A 13,642-nucleotide genomic window follows, 5' to 3' on the forward strand; every position below is an offset into this window, starting at 1 on the left:
CTTATACGTTAAAGGAAAAGGCAAGTGTTGCTAAACATAAATGTGAAAAGTCTGCACTTTCCTCCCTCTCCATTAGAAACGCAGACAAAGAAGGCATTTCACAGTTGGTCACGTTCGCAGTTTGCGTTTCGAATTGTGAAACTGCCAAACTGGTCCGCAGTCGCAGTTCGCCTTTCGAATTGCGAACTGCAAACTGGCCCTGCTTTTTCGCAGTTCGCGATTTCGAATTGCGAACTGCAAACTGGTCCGCTGTTCGCAGTGTCGCCTTTCGAATTGCGAACTGCAAACTGGCCTGCAGTTCGCAGTTCGCGATTCGAATTGCGAACTGCAAAATGGTTCTGCAGTTCGCGATTCAAAAATTCGAACAGAAAACTGGCTGCAGTTCGAATTCGTAATTGAGAACTGTACACTGTGCTGCAGATTACGATTCCAATTTTCAAAGGCAGTCTGTAGACAAGATTGCATTTCACAGTTGGACGCAGTTTGCAGTTCTCAGTTCACGTGTTCAAATGCGATCTGCAAACTGGAAAAGTAAGAATAAATTGAAAAATCTTGAAATGAGCTCTCTATCTTGCATGGATTTGTTTCCATGAATTAGTAACAATTTTAGGAGGAGCCGCCCATATCATTACCGGTACGAATAGAGATAAAGCTTAAATATAAACAATAAAACATGTAGAAGTTATAGCATTTTTACGGGTTGTAACATTCATGTTCTATAAACCTAATAGTGACTCCCGCGCATAGCGGGGAAACTAACACGTTTCCCTGGCGGAATCCGTCAGCTGTTAATTGACTTTGGATTACCTCGGCAATGAACGTGTTATTACGAAATATTAACGAGATGTTCCGAGGCACTTCATCCTTGCCCGTACAGTCTTTGGTGATTCTTGTCATGTAGGTGACATTCTACCAATTCAATTCCTTTTTTTTCATATTACTAACAAAACATTCGACCTCATTTTCAGCACTTTAGAGCATTTCTAATGATTACGAAAACCATTTATGGTCATTTAGTATAACATGTCTCTTATCAAAATAGAAAAATATTACATGTTATGTTGTATATAAGAAAAATAATCTGTTTCTGAGAAACATCACCCCTCTAAAATGCCCCAATGAAAACAGCCGTTTAGCAATACGCCGTAGGTAGACATTTTCGCAAAGAATAAAACTTCTTCCAGGCAATTTACAATGAAATGTCTAGATCTATTCTCAATGACAATAAGCAATAAACATAGAGCCAAATATTTAACTTCCCCTCCCTCTGTCAATCATTATACCAACTATCATCCATAGCAAGGAACTACATTTTGGACTACTTCACATTAATACTGAGTAGTCACTTCCGTTTGGTGTAATCCGTCCTGTAACCAATCTTCTTGGTTTTGTTGATGAGTATAAAGGAAAGCTAGAAGAGAGAAAGAAATCAACTGGTGTTCTCTTAGTACCTTTTACTGCCAAAATCCTTCTACGCTCAGAAGTAGTCAATGTACTCTTACGAGCAATACAGTAAAATTCGATAGAAATCTGAAATAAAATCATTTAGAATTCTTATGCATAAATTCAATTAATTCACCAGTCGGGGTTGGCTAGGAATATATTGAAATATCTTTAATATTGTAGTTTGTTATTTCTTTACAGAGCGCGGAATTGTTAATTTTTTTTGTGTGAAAACTTTGTATTATTTATCTTTATTTTATCAGTTGAATATATATTTGGACATGTTGTCAATGTAAAGACATTTACAATACACCCATTATAAGGATCGTCTACAGCCAAGTATGGGCCTAATGTAACTCTTGAATGGCTTAAAAGCCCAACCCGTTTACTGGCATGATGTTAAAACATTTTTCTTATGGAATTTTAAACTCAATACCTTTCTAAGAAAACAACATGAACGGACTTATAAAAAATAAAATAAAAAAATCTTGTGCAGTTTTTGCAGTAGTGCGTTGTCCTGTAAAATAATTCAGCTTTACATTGTGTGATTTCTATTACAGTACATGGTGTATATTCATTTCAACTTTACACAAAAATTATGTTGCCCTGTGTAAATAAAATCAACGAAAGATTAATTTAAATTAATCAAAGAACTGTTTCATTTGACGGAAATGCCCGGATATTGAAGTAACTACCGGAATGTTCCAAGGTCACGTCAGCCCACTCAAAATGCTCATCTCACGTCTGACTAAAACTCACCTGACTGGCTATTTCTGACGATACAAAATATTCAATTGTAACCCTACAGGTCAATGCAAGCTTGACATATCTGCGTCGAAGCCTGTATTGATTGTCCAGTCAGAGAGAGAGGCTAATTTTTGCGATGAACTGCACCTGAGACGACGGCTAATTTTGCCTGAACTTTACCTATTTCTAACTTCTGAAACAGAACAATTTGATAAATATTAACGAAAATTAACGAAAGTAGTCCACACACAAGCAAGACGCAGTCGTATTTTGATAGTGTTTAAAGTCGAAATATACTGGACTTTTTGACAAATATTCAAAGATAGTTGTCATATAAGAAGAAAGTCCGTATAATCTCGTCCTGGCAAAACCAGCATATTAAGACATCTGCTAATAAAATACCACATTTAACACCATTCTTGCCGCCGCCTTCGGATATGTCCCAAAGGAGCACTGGAATGGCTCACTCGACGACCCGATTATTGGTCTCGGTATTATATTAAAATATGACATAAGTAATCTGCAAACGGTTCCATACTCGACCTGGGCGAGGGGTGCCTTGGCTTAAAACATTACTTTATAAATCGTTTTGGTTTTAATGAAGTGGGGCTTTTGATATGTGCAGGTGTCTAATACGTTTAGAGATTTTATCTATTTGTGCCATTGCTAAGGTAATTTTGAATTAAATTGTCCATAACTAATTGGAACGACGACATTTTTTGTCGCAGGCAGCAATTATGCAGTCGGCACTAAGAAAAGACCTGCATGATTGGTCAACATACCTTAACTGGGCGTAAGAAGAGAGTTTGTGTTATTTGTCTGTGCAAAAGTAACCAATCAAATTTTTAAATGAATCCAATGGGGCTAAAGTGATGGAATATATGTCCTCGCAATTTTCTTAAAAAATATATGGGACATTAAACATTAAATGTCAAATAATTAAGCCTTGTCTCCTGTATTGTTTTAATGTCCATTGTTGTACCAGTTCCAAAGGATCGCGAATCAAAGTTCAATGCATTATTCACAATATTAAATTGTTAACTGCATATACACAAAGAAGTATAAAATACAATTAATTTTATACTCTTTGAAAACATTATGACAGAGAGAATGGTTTAATTCCAGTGATTAATCCTTTTTTTTGTATTGTATTAAAAACCGCTAACTTCAGGCCGTCTTTACGTATCTTTATCGAACATCAATTTTCCTACAACTACGTTCAGAATAAGCTCTGTACAAATGATAATAACAAGAAAATGGGGTTGGATATTCCTATTAAAATGCCTGCCCGGTGTGGTCTGCTACCCTTAAAATAGTCCATAATTGCACTAGTCGCACAATAAACATTTATCTTCCAGTTTCGATCTGCTAAACGTGCCATGTGGGTGTATGAAAAATGTGAACTGTCCCTCAGTTCCATGTAGAATGTATTCCAGTAGGTGCAAAAGTGGTGATTTATTAAAGCACTCGTTCGCCAACGAATGTGCCCAAATAAAATGGGTAAATTAGGTACCATTTATTATGGACAGATTTTCGAATATACCACAACATTTTATTTACCAATTACTGACCCTATACCGAAAGACAAAACATATAATATATATGACTCTGATTAGAGTATTTGAAATTATAATTATTATACATGTTTATATATAGTCCTTTTTTATGATACGCCGTTTAAAGGCGTATTAACATAGCACAAAACGCAGCCACTCTGGTTCGCAAAGGAACTGACACCGAACGATCTCACCAATGAAGAGCGAGATCCCTCCAAGCAGATGAGAAAAGTCCGTGATTTAGATTCAGACTGCTTTGGGAAAGACAGACTGGTGCTTTGATATACCTTTGCATGAACTTTTAGAAGCCTTCTTTTAGGAGAAGAACCGGTAGCAGGTCACTTAGTCAGACCAGCTTACAGTCCTACATTTTCGATTCGGATAAAAGTGACTGCAGCTGCGACCATAACCCTTTTAGCAAAAACTTACTAGTACGAAATTCGAGGCCTAAGAGTAATGTTCCAAATATACTTTCAATTTAAATATTGAACTGCAGACCAGTTTGCAGTTCGCATTCGAAATCGGTGAACTCGAACTGCAGACCATTTGCAGTTCGCAATTATCGAATTATGAACTAACGAATGCGAAACTGAGAAACTGCAGACCCAGTTGCAGGTGTCGGCAAATTCCGAAATTATGAACTACGAATTGCGAACTGCGAACTGCTGACACAGTTTGCAGTTCGTAGTTTTGAATCGAAAACTAGGAGCCGCAGTCTTGCCGGCACTTTGGCAGTTCTAATGAAGAGGGAGAAGTGCAACCATTACCATTAATGAGCCGTGCCAATGAAAAACCAACATAGTGGTCGTGCGACCAGCATGGATCCAGACCAGCCTGCGCATCCGCGCAAGTCCTGGTCAGGTTCCATGCTGTTCGCATTTAAAGCCTACTGCAATTAGAGAAACCATTAGCGAACAGCAGGGATCCTGACCTGATTGCGCGGATGCGCAAGCGGTCTGGATCCATGCTGGTCGCAACCCCACTATGTTGATTTTTTTCATTGCACGGCTCAAAATTTTATATTCGCAAACACTGACCTATTACTTTTAAAATATAAGATAACCTTACAAATTCACTTTCATTGTGAATTTTTGAAAAAAACTGCAGACCAGTTCAGTGTCGAATTCGAATCGCGAACGGCAGACATTTGCAGTTCGCCAATCGAATCGCGAACTGCGAACTGCGACCATTTTGCAGTTTCGCAATTCGAAACGCGAACGGCGAACTGCAGACCATTTGCAGTTCGCAATTCGAAACACAAACTGCGAACCTATAGACCCAACTGTGAAATGCGCAAGAAAGTGCAGATCAGACTGCCCCTTTGAAATTTTTTATTGTAATCAGCCGACAAATTGCAGTTTGCAATTCGGAACGCAAATTGTGACCAGTTTGCAGTTCGCAGTTTGGAAACGCGAAATGCGAACTGCAGACGAAATATGAAATGCATTCTTGCCCGCAATGCGCTGGACAGTGCTGATCCGACAGCTCTTTGCAATTCGATTCGTAAAATTGTACCCAGTTTACATTCGCAATACGAATCCCGAAGGCAGACCAGTTAGCCAGTTCGAAATTCGAAATCGCGAACTGCTGACCAGTTTGCAGTTTCGTATTCGAAACGCAACTGCGAACTGCAGACCAGTTTGCAGTTCGCAATTCGAAACACAAACTGCGAACTATAACCAACTGTGAAGATGCGCCAGAAGTGCTGCAGACTGCACTTTGAAATTTTTATTGTAATCAGCCGACAAGAATTGCAGTTTTGCAATTCGGAAAGCAAATGTGGACCAGTTTGCAAGTTCGCAGTTGGAAAACGCAATGCCGAAACTGCAAGACTAATTATGAAATGCATTCTTCCCGCAATGCGCTGGACAGTGCTGATCATACTGCTCTTTGAAATTGCTTCGTAAATTGTAGCCCAGTTTACAGTTTCAACAATACGAATCCCTAACTGCAGAGCAGTTTGCAGTTCGAATTCGAATCGCGAACTGCAGACCCGTTTGCAGTTCGCATTTCGAATCGCGACTGTGCGAACTGCGAACGCAGACCAGTTTGCATTTCGTCATTCGAAACGCTAACTGCGAACTGCAGACCAGTTTGCAGATCCGCAATAAAGAAACACAAACTGCGAACTATAGAGCAACTGTGAAATGCATTCTTGTCTGCAAAGCGCAAGAAGTGCTCTGATCAGACTGCACTTGACAAGTATTTATTGTAATCAGCCGACAAGATTGCAGTTTGCAAATTGTAACGCGGAACTGCGGACCAGTTTGCAGATCGCAGTTTGAAACGCGAAATGCGAACTGCAAGACTTATTATGAAAAGCACTTCTTGTCCGCAATGCGCTGGACAGTGCTGATCAGACAGCACTTTTGAGAAATTTGAATCGTAAATTGTAGCCCAGTTACAGTTTGCAATACGAATCCCGAACTGCAGACCAGTTTGGCAGTTCGAATTCGAATCGCGAACTGCAGACCAGTTTGCAGTTCGCAATTCGAAATCGCGACTGCGAACTGCAGACCATTTGCAGTCGCAATTCGAAACACAAACTGCGAACTAATAGACAACTGTGAAATGCAATCTTTGTATGCCAAGCGCGCAAGAAAGTTCTGATCAGATGCAACTTTGTAATTTTTAGTGTAGATCAGCAGACAAGATTGCAGTTGGCAATTGGAAACGCGAACTGGACACCAGTTTGCAGTTCGCAGTTGGAAACGCGAAATGTGAACTACAGACGAATTATGAAAACATTCTTGCCGCAAATGCGCTGACAGTGCGGATCAACTCTGCACTTTGAAATTTGAATCGTAAATTGTGTCCCATTTACATTTCGAAATACGAATCCCGAACGGGGGGGGGCAACTCAGTTTGCAGTCGCAATTCAGATCGCGAACTGGCGAACTGCAGACCAGTTGCAGTTCGCTAATTCGAAATGCGACTGCGAACTGCGAAACAACAGACCAGTTTGCAGTCACACTGAAACACAAACTGCGAACTAAAGACCAACTGTGAAAATCATGCTTTGTCTGCAATCCGCAAGAAAGTGCTAACCTGATTGCACTTGTTGTAAATTTTTATTGTAATCAGCAGACAAGATTGCCAGTTGCATTCGGAACGCGAACCGCGGACCCAGTTCGCAGTTGGAAACGTGGAAATGAGAACTGCAGACTAATATTAAATGCATTCTGGTCCGCAATGCGCTGGACAGTGCTGATCAGACTGCACTTTGAAATTTGAATCGTAAACTGCAGACCATTTTGCAGTTCGCACAGACGAATCGCGAACTGTAGACCAGTTTGCAGTTCTCAATTCGAAACGCGGGAACGGGGGGGGGGCTAACCAAACCGTGAAATGCATTCTTGTCTGCAATGCGCAGGACAGTGTAGATCAGACAGCCACGTTGACATTTGAATTGTAAAGTGCAGACCAGTTATACAGTTCGCATTCGAATCGCTAGAACTGCAGACCAGTTTGCAGTTCCCATTCGAATCGTAGAACTGCGAACTGCAGACCAGTTTGCCGATCCACAATTTGGAAACACAAACTGCGAAACTATCGACCAACTGTGAAATTGCCATTCTTGCTGCAATGCGCAGAAAGTGCTAATTCTGACTGCACTTTTGAAATTTTTTAATTGTAATCAGCGGGGGGACCAAGAATGCAGTTTGCCATTCGGAACGCGAAAACCGCAGACCAGTTCGCAGTTGGAAAGCGCGAAATGAGAACTGCAGCAGACAATTATTAAATGCATTCATGGTCCACAAGCGCTGGACAGTGCTGATCAGACTGCACTTCTGAAATTTGAATCGTAAACTGCAGATTAGTTTGGCAGTTCGCAACAGAACGAATCGCGAACTGCAGACCAGTTTGCAGTTCGCAATCGAAACAGCGAACTGCAGACCAACTGTGAAATGCATGGTTTGTCTGCAATGCGCAGACAAGTTGATCAGACTGCACATTGAAATTTGAATCTAAACGGGGATGTGGGTGGTGGTGACAAGGGGATGAAAAGATAGAATAGAAAGAAAAGATAAAGATAAAAAAAAAAAAAAAAAAAAAAAAAAAAGAAAAAAAATAAAAAAAAATAAACTACTGAAAACAGGAAAATAGAAGTTGAAAGACAAAAGAACACCGACTAGTTTGCAGTTCGCACACGAATCGCGACTTCAGACCAGTTTGCAGTTCGCAATTCGAAAACGCGAACTGCAGACCAACCGTGAAATGCATTACTTCTCAATGCGGCAGGACAGTGGAGATCAGACTGCACGTTGACATTTGAATCGTAAAGTGTCAGACCATTTTACAGTTCGCAATTCCGACTCGCGAACTGCAGACCAGTTTTGCAGGTCGCAATTCGAATCGCGAACTTGCAACTGCAGACCCATTTGCCGTCGCAATTCGAAACGCGACTGCGAAATGCGAACTGCAGACCAACTTACTGATATATAATTTTTTTTTCACACAAATATACTTTATATATTGTTAGTCCAAAAAAGAAAAAAAAAATCGATGACAAAAAAAATCTGGTCATAGCATCATTTACATTGAAAAGGAGAACTATGCGAGCGTAACGCTATGGTAAGCTACTCGGCAAAACTTGTGGAACATTCCAAAATCGCGTTTATACACTTGCAGCCACACTGCATGATCGCAACCTTTGAAACATTTAAAGCCTTCCATAAATCTAAACTACCCCATAAATTGCTTTGAACAACCACAGTACTAAAGTCTCGTACGAGCGAAATACTTCAGTTAATCACCGGAATTTCATTCCGGATAGCGGTACGTGTTTTTCCTGGCTGTTATCACTTCGTTTGCAGCTGAAATCGCCCGGGATATTTGAAATAATTCGCTCCTAAGACTTGTTCTGTGGTATTTCAAAGCAATGTATGGGGTCAGTTTAGTATTTATAGATAGCTTAAAATGTGTCCGAAGTGCAATCATGCAGGTAGCGACTGCAAAGTTTATAACACTCGATTTTGAAATGTTTCCACAAGTTTGCCGGTAGCTTTCCCATAGCTTTACGCTCGGGCATATTTCACCTTCAATGTAAATGATACTATAGCCCGGATTTTTTTTGCATCTGGGGTGGGCTGTGACTAACATATATAAGTATATTGTGTGAAAAAAATTATATTTAAACAAAAATTACACTGGACCCGTGCCTGTGCATCGGGGGTACATTCATCCACCTATAGTAATAGCCTAGTTTAAATTTCTTTTCGTTAATACATTTTTATTCACGGTTTAATTCAGTATACATGTAAACAATTTCATAGATATAATTAAAAAATTTTATTCATGATTCAAGTTCGTCGCTATAATTTCAGTACGAACACATATTATCGTGAAGCCCGTGAATTTAGATTTCACGTGTCCCTTTAGGATTTAAACATATAAACAAGTAAACAAAGACAAATTGAAAAAATAAAAAAGAAAATGTTTCTCACTGTGGCAACGTTAAATGTCGCAACCGCCGCTAAATGTCCAACCACCGTTAAATGTCCGCAAGGTTGACGTTAAATGTCGCACCACCGCCTAAATGTCGCAAAATCGTCTGCCGCTAAATTGTCGCACCTTTAACGTTTAATGTCGCAAGAATTTACCCACCGTTAAATGATGTCGCAACCACCCACCGCTAAAATGTCGCACTTCTATTGACACTAAGACATCAATTCCTTGTGTATATTTACTTCTTGAGGGAAGAAAAATTTAACAGGTTTATGTAATACAAATAATTATCTTAATGATAAGTGCTGTTACGTATACAACAAGCGAGCCTGTTGGCACTAGATCGCTCATCTGAGTTCCACACCTGCACAAAATAATCAAAATATTCTTGCGTGGTCCTGGTTGAACTTTGTAATAGGGCCAAGTTTAGGACAGAAATATTCTGATGTTTCTTCTAACTAAATACGACTTGGGAATTATGTGTAAAATGTTTTGTGGATGTTGGGTCTGGTGGGGAACAGGGCGAATAACGACACAGAAAATCTAAGACACAAACAACACAGCACCAAGACAATTAATAGAAAATAGAAATATTTACATTTCTGAAGTTTTTTTGGGGCTGGGGTGGGGGGAAGAGAGAGAGGGGGTTATGTTGTGGGTAGGCGGAAAAGTAGATCATTAGGGGAATGAGACTAAACCAAACCAATTTCAGAGACTAAAAGTAAAATATATCAAATTCCCGTTTATCTGAAAAAAAAAATGACAGAAGGGCCACCTAGGATCTTCTCCGCCATTATAAACTCCAACCAAGAAATAGAAATCCATGCTGATTAATAGAAATTCTTAGTTTCTACACTGGTACAAAACCACAGTTAAACAGTCTTCGTGTCGCGTAGTTTAAAACATCCTGTTGTGAACAGGCCCGATCACGGCCCAGCCGACTCCCCACCCCAACCCACCCTTGTTGGCTAGTAAGTGACTTATAACTAATCTAAGTTGCACTCGACTATTTGGAAATAATATTTTCTCAAATGTAGAACCCAAAACGCCCCAGAGGCGAACATGCACCGTAATTTTGAACAAATAAATGCAATAAAAGTCCAGCATACCATACCTGAATTTCAAAATTTTCATGATATGGCACTTCACCTAAAATAAGGGACGCCCCTCTAATACGGCCTAAAAAAATAACAAAAATGCACCACAGGCCAGCATTTCATACTGTACATAAAAAACTTTCCCACAAATCCGATAGAGAAACGCCTTGTAACCTACCGCACTTCGCCAATGACGCTTTTGTTTTAAACTCCACCTCCCCCCGCTATCAACAATTTCTGGCCCCCGGGCTGTTGTGTAACGAAATTTATTTCGACTCGAGACATGCGATATGTGTACAACGCGCGACAACGCGCTACAATAATATCTCATGAGCTAAACAGGACTCCATAGAATTACATAGTTCAGACCTGAAATAAATTTTAGTACTGTGGCGAAGTACTACGTTTAGTGCTCAAACCTTTTACATATAGAATATATAACGTAATGTATGGTGGCGGGACCACGGAAAAGCAACGTAAGAATTAGAGTGAAAAGTCATTTTCCCAGCCCTTCCCAAATCAACCATGCATACTGATGCATGTAAGAGCACGCATACCCAATCTATCTCTACGTTGCAAGACTGTTAACTTACCTATTTTGCTGTGCGACATTTACGTTGGAGTTCGGACATATAACGGTGGGCAAAATTTTTGCGACATTTAACGTTAAGGGAGACATTTAGCGCAGACGATTTTAACGTCAACCTTGGCGACATATAACCGGTTGGGGGGGGTTGTTTGCGACATTTAACGTTGCCACACTCACTTATGGGACTCAAACCAGCACTTTCCCGCATGAAAGTCATGTGTCGTAACCACTGAGGTGTCGTAACCACTGAGCCATCCATACGAACAACGAGTAGGTGTTTCACTTACAATACTAATAATGGCATTTAGACACTTAATTCAAATTACTTCGGGCCGAGTGGTTAGGGTACGCGACTTCAAATCACTGCCCCTCATCGATTATGGGTTTCTAGCCTCACTCGGGCGATGATTCTTCAATGTGAGGAAGCCTCCAGCCTGGCTTACGGAAGGTCGGAGTTCTGCCCAGGTCCGGCTTGATGAAATAATGCACGTAGGGGCACCGGGGTCTCCTCCACCATCAAGCCTGGAAAGTCCGCCATATGACATATAATTGTGTCGTGCGACGTTAAAATCCAGCAAAGAAATAAATAAAATGTACTGATAGCACCGAAGTTGGGCTAAATGTTAATAATATCGAAAGCACAGAGCGCATAATATTATGCACATTGACAGGTTTAATAATAGCACAATACAATGTCATGCCTTCTGTTGCCTTAACATATGTAAGGGTTTCACCTGACGGGAATAACTTTTATTACACCGCCCTTGACTTTGGAACATGGTGGGGGAAAGAGTGAGGTTAGGTGCCCCATAAACCGGTTTAAACTCCCCAGGAATGGTTTTGTCACTCACCGTTCTAAGGCCGTGCTCCACTGTGTTCCTGTATTTTTTGTTTTCTCCTTCATTTGTCCTTGTTCGTGTGTGTGTAGTGTGCGAGTGTTGTTCGTGTGTGCCTTTCTGTGCTGCGTTTTTGGAACGTGCTTTACCTGTTGGAATTCTTCCTTGTTTATAATGCAAGATGATGGATAAATTACCACAGAAAAGTCAGTCCGCGGATCATGTAACTGCTAATTTTTAGAAATATCTGATTCAGTAATAGAAATGAAAGTTTAATTTGTAATACCTATTTTTCCGTTTCTGTTGATAAGTCTACTTGGTTATTATACACAAACACTGAAAATAAAACGGTTCCAGTTTCAGTAGATAACAGTGATATTTGAACCAAATTAATGTTACCAATTGGAACAAACATAGTGGGCACTGAGTCACACTTCTTATGATTCAGAACGTGCTAAAGCGTTTTTACTTGTATGTCTGAAAACTTGGAAATTATTTTCTAGTCAACTCAAGTCAGAGAACCCAATAAGCAGAAAAGGAACAGAACGAATTTCCATTCCCAACCGACCCACTGCATGAAGGATGGTAGAGTGAATAATAAATTCCACAAAAATAGCCCGCTGAATAAAGTTCTAGGATGCTCACTCATCACATGGAAAACTACTTAAACCTGTAAACGATCGTCACGGAGAGCGAAATTTTGCTTAGCAACAACGGCTAACTAAGGTGTCATTAAGCCGTTGAAGACGTGACCCATTGACGCCGTCATCTCTTTCTGCGGCCAATACTACGTCACTTCGAAATAACACCACTACTTCGACTTTGAAAAACCCATCAAGACTGACGAACATTCTGACGCAATAGACCCAATGCTTTCTTGACCCATTTCTGGAAACGATGGAAAAAAGAGTAACAACACTGCGTGAAACTCATTATTTTAACTGATTAATATCAGTATTTCACTGAAAAGCATGAAATAAAAACGTAAAATTCTAAATTAATCTAAGTTACCATTATGTCTTTGACTAAGAAGAGTAAGTACATTGGAGTAGATTTCCTTCAGATTTTAAAACATGCAACCCAAAAATGCTCCGAGAAAAAACAACAACAACGAAATGAAAATATTAACCGATTGCTTTAGAAATAAAAAAAACATGAATTTAAAATAATGTGTAGCTTTTGAAGGATATGATCAAATGTTTGTTAAAACGTTCGTTTTTATGCATCAAGAAATGTCTACATCTGTTCCATTTTTCGTAAAATATCTTTATCAGATATAAACATGCGGATGTGTTTTAATTCTACGAGGAAAGTAGTGTTTAAACATGTTTAAGTTTGTTTTAATCGCTTTCCTGCACAACCGCTGATATATTGAAATTTTTTCTTATCAAATTTCACACCATTTTCATCTCTAATTTCACGAAAGATGTAATTCCAAACATATTGGCAAGATTCATTGTGAAATTTTCGAGATTTTAAGAATTAAATAGACATTTTAATAGAAGCCACCCCACTACCATATTTACTGGGCTAAATTTTGGTCAAATGGTCCTATATCGTATATTTTGGGGGGGGGGAACGTTTCCATTTGTTAGCATTATTTTTCACTGGATTCTGAAATATAATACATCATTCTCGTCATGAATAAGACCCGAAGGATGCATTTGCGCATTGTTGCGAAAGTTTGGAGATAAAATTTTGGCTTTTCAATTCCCAAAGTCGCTGCTGAAATAGGCGCATCTACTCAAAATTATTAAAATTCAATTTTTGTTTCAAATTTCATTATTATTGTGCATTGGAAACACCCTTTGATATCATATACAACTCTATCTATGACTATTAAGACTAACTGCGATGTGTTTCAGAAAAGTCTTATTTTAGCTTTTATAGGTTACAGAGGTCGTTATTCATATCCTCTTTGTTTCA

This window comes from Mercenaria mercenaria, chromosome 16 (assembly GCF_021730395.1).
Source record: "Mercenaria mercenaria strain notata chromosome 16, MADL_Memer_1, whole genome shotgun sequence".
Taxonomy (NCBI): domain Eukaryota; kingdom Metazoa; phylum Mollusca; class Bivalvia; order Venerida; family Veneridae; genus Mercenaria; species Mercenaria mercenaria.